Raw genomic sequence first — 7,698 nt, 5'->3', positions numbered from 1 at the left:
GCTGACGCGGAGTGTAGAATGTGGTCTTTCCTCTGCTCTTTCAGACACCCAACCAGATTCCAAATGACATGGGCTGGTACTTTTCTAGATTGCTCTGACCTCTCGGGCCCCTGCGAGATGAGCAGCTCAGGAGGGTCCTGGCTGGGAAGCCGGCTCATGCACAGTCCCAACCGCAGAAATGCAACCATATTTTCCTTACAACCTCACAACCTTTCTACACATTTTGTAAAATCTAAGGGGGGAGAATTTACTGAACTATAATCGATGATTTCTTTGGTTTTGTTCCGTTTTGAGTTTCATCTCTCTCTCTCCTGGCAAATAAAACAGTCTGGCTCACGTTTGATTTTTCCCAAAGCGCCTCCCTCCTCTTTCCTTCCTGTGCTGACAGCTCACAATTGTCCTCGCCATGCAGACAGCTCTTAAATCTATATTCCTAGACCTCAGGTCTTTCCTGAGCTCAATCACCGCAATTTCTGCTTGCTTTCTGGGTACTTCCCTTGGTACTTCTCTCCAGTAGAGAAGTGAGCAAAACAGAAACGTCTTGAACCCCGCAGAACTTAAATTCTAACTGATGGCCTGTTAACCAAGTCAATGCATCCAGCCAGGCAAGCAGAGACTGCACCAAGTTTCAGTTCAGGGAACTGGTTATGCAGGTGATGGAGGATGGAAAGGCGACCAAGGAGAAAATAAGATTAGTAATTGCAAGAAGCGACTACCCCTAGGGCCAGGGGACCCAGGAGAGGGAGGCAGTGCCCCACCTGCCTGGGAGCATGAAGGGGCGTTTGACACACGGTTGGGATCCTGGAGCCACACCTGTTTACTGATGGGGTCCTGACAGAAGCCAGAAGCAAGCCCCTCTCCCCTCCTCCTGCCTTCCGGCCCCTCCCCTGTCGGGAGAATCCAACAAGATGTCGACACATGTGGGGATGTGGTTCAGACCTCCAGACCCATCGCTGCAAAGCAGGGGAGAGAGGGGTTGAGGCTAAGTCACAAGGGGTATGTAACACATGCCAACAGCTCTTGTTTACAACCTCCTATTTCAGCTAACTGCGCCAAATTTCTTTAAGAAAAGGAAATGGATCTGCATCTTCACTGACATACAATCGGCGGCCAAACTCCATAGACAGTGACCAGCAATTGTCCCTTCTTGCCAGGCCTGTTTCAGGGACTGAGAAGCATAGTTCTGAGGTAAGTTAGCTCACATTCCAGCCCAAAGTAAAAAAAAAAAAAAAAGAGGAAGAAGAAGAAAGAAAGAAACTTTCAGTTACACTTCAGTTACATCCAATCAATGTATGACATTGAAACATTAAATTAATTTTTTTTTAAAGATTTTATTTATTCATGCGACAGAGATAGAGACAGCCAGCGAGAGAGGGAACACAAGCAGGGGGAGTGGGAGAGGAAGAAGCAGGCTCATAGCAGAGGAGCCTGACGTGGGGCTCGATCCCACAACGCTGGGATCACGCCCTGAGCCGAAGGCAGACGCTTAACCGCCGTGCCACCCAGGCGCCCCTAAATTAATTTTAAAATCAATTTAATATTAAAAGTAGCTGGAAGGGGCGCCTGGGTGGCAGAGCGGTTAAGCGTCTGCCTTCGGCTCAGGGCGTGATCCCGGCATTATGGGATCGGGCCCCACATCAGGCTCCTCCGCTATGAGCCTGCTTCTTCCTCTCCCACTCCCCCTGCTTGTGTTCCCTCTCTCGCTGGCTGTCTCTGTCAAATAAATAAATAAAATCTTTAAAAAAAAAAAAAAAGATTCTCTCCCTCTCCCTCTGCACCTCCCCCATCCCCTCCCCACCACCCGTGCTCTCTCTCAAAAAAAAAATTCCCGGCTGATGATGCAGTGTCTCCTGTTCCCTGTGAAGCATGGGTGTCTGCAAGTGTTTCAAATGCCTTTTGCATGTAGCTCGGTCCCAGACTACAATTTCCAAAGATGATCACAATGATGTCTCCCATAGCACACCCTTTTTTTCCCCCTTGAACTATGTGACCTTGACACTTCTTTAATCAAGCCAGCAGTATCCACGACTGGACTCTGGGCAGACTTCATGATAGTCTTGTTCAACAGAGTGGCTGAGCAGGTGCTGTGTGGCGCCTGAGACAAGATGAGGCTGTAAGAGCATCACGCATTCCGACCTGGCTATCTGGGAACCCAGCCACCATGTTGTGAGGAAGTCCAAACGAGCCCACCACTTTCTTACACTTTTATCGAAGTTCCTTTGCATCCAGCCTGCGTCTCACCTTTATCTGAGCCGTGGCTTGTTTCGTACATGGATGTGGCTGGAGTGATGAGATCCCCAATAACAAGTGGTTACGTTCTACCTCTCTCAGAGTTATCTAATAGTTTCACACCATCTTCAACCACATCTCTGAAAGTTGAAGTCAGTTGGAGACACGGGAGAGGAAAAGAATTTGGCCTGGTCTGATCTCTGGTTTGACAATAGCAGAAAGAATCCAGTAACACTTTAAGTTAGCTTTTTCATCAAATTTTAATTATATAAGCAATGTAAGCGCATTTTAAAGCAATTCCAAGACACACTGAAGCATCCTAGACAAAGCTAGCATTCCCCTGAACACCCACACCTCCCATCCCTGCTCTCCCATCGACTTGACATGATCTCTTCAGATCTTTCACACTTGATTCACGTGCATGTGTTCCCATAGAAAACACTTAAATTGGGTTCAACTATGTCATGTCATTCTGCATGGGTTTGTTTTTTTTTTAAACACATAAACTTAATAATACGATCGATGTTGTTCTGCAATGGCCCTCTTTATTTTTTAGCCACACGCTCGAGCTCCCTTCGTTCCAGGGGACCTTTCCTTCCTTCAGCTGCACTTCTTCCTATTTGAAGGGGCAGGGTAGCAAACGTCTTCATGCAACCAACTCTGTGTTTCTGTTTCTTGTTCTCCTTTCAGTTTTGCATTCATTTGGGGCCATTTCTGAGTGGTTAAGAGGAAATACCTAACATTGTTACATTTCCCCCAAACCAGACATCTTTTGCATATTTTCTGTTGGGTGTGTTAGGGTTATTTCCTTCATATAGGACAGTTTTTGCTATAACATGAAGAATATTTTTTATCACATGTTATAGTTGGTTATTACAGAAAAGCTATGTATCTGATTCTATTAATTTTTGTCCATCATCTTACTAAATTTGGGCATAAAGGTTAATGCTACTGGGATCTAAAGATTAGATAGTGGTAATCTCACAGGATGTGTCATTACATAATGTACAATGCACCTATGTTGTTTTCTTGATTTTGGTAGATATTTTATAGTTAGGAGGAAGCCATTGTTTGCAAAAAATACATATTGCAATATTTGGAGGTGATGCAGTATCACACCCTCGACTTACTCTAAACAGTTCAGGAAACATGTTTTGTTGCATGTACTGTTACTTGCAATTTTATGTAAATTTAAGATTTTTTTAAGTTTATTTCAAAAGGACTTAGAAATGCCTGCTTCCGAGAAAGTGAAGACTTAGATGATAGCCATGAAATCTTTCAGCCAAGAGGTTTTTGAACACATGCAACTGTGATGCTTGCCAAGTCAGAAAAGTGGACACGTCTGCTGGTGAGAGGCCACTAGCTGCCTCAGCGCTGACTACACCAGCCTGTTGGGCAGGTAGTGATGGCTCCAGAACAGGCCTGTGTGCACGCAGCCCTGTCATCTCAGGTGAAGCCATGAGCTCCACCAGGCACGGCTTCTTGTCTCCTTCCTTCATGGCTGCATGCCACTCGACTCTTCTGGAAGCTTGAATCCCGTGATCAGCTGGAAGATTATTGTGTCCTGGTCTCAGCTGAACGTTTTCAAAAACAATTTACTAATGCTCTTGCAGGGCAGGGCCTAGACAAGGGACTTTTTGAGCCCCTTCCAATTCTGTGATTCTGGATATAAAAATTAGGTAATGAGCACCTTGGGGATATCAATTCCTGTCAGCTGCTTCCCCTCCCCCGTCCACCTGCTCAGAGAAAGGGGCTGGGCAAAGAACTTCACTGGTAACCCAACTCAGCTTTCCGGGCAGTGGATTAAAGGGAAGCCTTTAAATACTTCCAGCTGTCACCTTCTCCAGGCAGTTTCGGGGAACATGTCCACTTAGTTCAAGTAATATTTTGGGATTTTCTTTAGGAATACTCTGTTAAGAAATACCGAATGTCAGTCTCATGAATCAGTTCAGTCACATTCAGAATCTGATGTCTTTCATACACATAGAGAAACCAAATATACAAATGGACAACAGCCAGAGCATATATAAAAATAGAACTTTGACCAGCAACCTGCAGCAGCCCGCCCAGGAAACAACCCCTTATTTACAATAAACAACCCAGGAAGCCAGCCTGCTGTGAGTCAGACCTGCCGTCACCAGATGGTCATCTCCAGTGACCATCCAGGAGGGTGAATAATAACTTCTGGACAATCAGCCCCAGATGTCCAGGGCTTGATCAATAACTGACCACTTCCCTCACTTGTGTCCCTGATTCCAACTCAGGACCAACCAGAGAAAGCCCAGTATGACCCCCTAACCAACCCCATAGGACTGCCACTCCTAGATTCTACTTCCAGCACCCCCAGGCCAGCGCCTGCCCCCATCAGGGCACTCTAGAGCTGTCCCTTTGTCCCCTGTAAGCTCTCCTCTCTCCTGCCTGCCTTCAGTCTCTCCCAAAGCAAGTGATGATGGCCGACGCCCTGCTATAGAGCCCACTCTGAATAATAGCCTTTGCTTTTCATTTGGGTAGAGTCTCTTTCCACAATATTTAAAATCTTTAAACACACACATTATCCCACTTGATCCTCACATAACCCGCAAAAAGGGTGGAGCAGTCTCCCCTGCATGTCCGTGAAGACACAAAACTCCACAGCACTGACCTGAAGCTGCTCAAGGTCAGGACCAACACCAGAACTAGGTCATCTGATTTTTCAACCTGGGTCCTTCCCAAGGCAATCCTTGATGGACAGTATTGCTTATTATTGTTATCTTATATCCCAAGACTACAATGAAAATCAAGATTTTTAAAGATAATTTAGTAGCTGATTTTTGAAATTTTCATTGGCTTTTGTACAGGGTCATTAAATCCATCAAAAATCCCTTCCTGACACTGTGCCAGGAGAATAACCCAGTTTCCCCCACCTTTTTGAATCACAGGGAAATTTGAGTTGAGACCCCCCAGAAATGCAAAGTAGGACGTTGTTGACAAGACCCCCTTGGCTCCACAGGAGTCCCGCCTCCCACCAAGCCCCAACGTTCACCAAGACTCTTTAACGAGCACACGTGCTCTGACCTCCAACTCGGCCGTGGATCTCCACCATCCAACCGTGAGCCGAGACTCCTGCACCCTGCAAAGAAGGCTGTCCTGTTGATGCTGAATGCGTACTCTACACCAGCCTCTGTGCCAGGGATACTCAGACGTGTGAACTGTGCCTCCCGCCATTAACCTCAGCTTCACAGGTGACAAAATATAATCCTTATAGTCCATTAGACCAAGGCATCTCACTGATTTGAGGACATGTAGGGTTTCACTGATGGGCTTACAGGGCTGTAAAACCCCAAGCTGCAGGTGATAATTGCTGTCGATGTGCATTTTCTGGGAAGAAATCCTATTATATTTGTTAAAGGACAATTTTTTTAAGTAAAATCAATACTCTCATATAGAGTATAAAATGAGCACATGTCAAATATTCTATTTAATTCATTACTTGATAAGGGAACCAGCAAGATGTGGAAGAAAAATTTAAAGAAGAATTTAACAAAAAATTAAAATACTGCACATTTATAGTAGTAAAGGAATACTGACGCAAAACTGACACCGACAGTATCTGCAGGGTAAGAATCAACTGCACTCCACCTAACAGAATTTGCATTTCTACGAATAAAATTATCTGCATTCTCATAGTTTTCTATATAAATTACAGAGTTGTAGGGGTGCCTGGGTGGCGCAGTCAATTAAGGGCCTGATTTTTGGTTTCAGCTCAGATTGTGATCTCAGGGTCCTGGTATCGAGGCCCACGTCTGACTCTGCACTCAGCACAGACTCTGCTTGAGATTCTTTCTTACCCTCCCCCCTGCCTCTCCAGCTTGTGCTCACTCTCTCTTGCTCTAAAATAAATAAATAAATCTTTTTTAAAAAACAAATAAATAAATTACAGAGTTCTAAAACAGCTCAAAGCCAATAAATGGTGGAATAATCTGATTGGTGATCTAGATAGGCACCCACGAATCCTGCTTTTATTTTTTTTTTCCCATTTCAAAGTCTTCCTGATCTTTCCCTCCAATCTTCCTTGTGATCATGATAGTATCAAAGATTCCTTCTAATCACAAAATAAGGTTGGTCTCATTAGGTTTGGGCTGATTGTTTACATAGTTGCAGCAAGAGTGTTATTTCACTTTGTCAATGGGCCATGGTAAGAGTGAATCAGGAATTAATAACCTTCCACAGAAGAAAGCACTAGGCCCAAATGATTTCACTGATGAATTCTATCAAAATGTAAGAAAGAAATGGTAGCATTTCTGCACAATCTTTCAGAGAATAGAATCCATTCTATAAGACTAGCATCACCATAATACCAAAGCCAGACAAAGACATTACAAGAAAGGAAAACTATAGACCAATATTTTCTCATGAACACAGATACACAAATCCCCCCAAATTATTGGCAAACCAATCTAACAGTGTATAAAAAGAACTATATTCCAGGAGCAAATGGGATTTATTCCAGGTGCACAAGGCTGGTTCAACATTCAAAAATCTATCAATGTGGTCTGTCACATAAATGGGCTAAAGGAGAAAAATCATATGATCCTATCCATCAACACAGAAAATAACTCCATTGGTAAGTCCAATGTACATCCCCCATTGAAAGCCACTGGCTTAGAAGGATGCTAGATTCAAAATAAAGACTGTGGCCAATCACCATTTTAGATAATGTCTGAAACTTGTTCCCTATTACCCCAGAACTCCATCCAAGGTGGGAAAACTGGACAGCATTATAGGACACTGTGGACCCCAAGGTATTGACAAATTCTCAGGAACTGCCCAAGGAGCCTTCCATTTCTGAAATATGTATATTAACGAATTTTATTTCATCTATTTGAATTTAACCAAGGCAAGGTTGAACATCTTTTCTGCTTTGACCATTCCTCCCATGAAACTGTGAAAGAGCATCAGTGTACAGAGCAACCAGAGCATACGGACTGGACACTCTCGCGCCTGCACCCTCGGGAAGACGAAGCTTGAGAACCGAGACTGATTTCCGAAAACGCCCGACTCAGAGAAAACCACACTTAGCTCCCAACCAACGTGCCCGCCAAGCGTCTGCCTCCGTCCTCAAGCCAGGGAACTCACTGCTGGGACTCGGGCTGGGAGCCCCCTCTTTGCACTCCTGCCCGTGAATGCAGCTGCCCTGGGCCTTCCACGGGCTCCTGGCCGCTCACTACAGTGCACGTCTCCCCAACTGCAATTCCTCTGCTGCCCCCAAATGAGCTCAGGGTCTGGTCATTCGAGCTTGCCTCGGTTTACCTCTTTATTCAGGTTGACAAAACTTTATAATGATGGTGACTCAGGAGAGAAAAATGATGTTTCATTGGAAAACTATAGCACACCTTCATGGGCATTAAATGCAAGTCCTGTTCATTCTCTCCAAAATTTTATTACATCTCTGTAAACTGGACTGTATACATATATAAAATCACTATGCTG

Source organism: Ailuropoda melanoleuca, chromosome 7, assembly GCF_002007445.2.
Source record: "Ailuropoda melanoleuca isolate Jingjing chromosome 7, ASM200744v2, whole genome shotgun sequence".
Classification (NCBI taxonomy): Eukaryota; Metazoa; Chordata; class Mammalia; order Carnivora; family Ursidae; genus Ailuropoda; species Ailuropoda melanoleuca.
Note: the sequence above shows the minus strand (reverse complement) of the source record.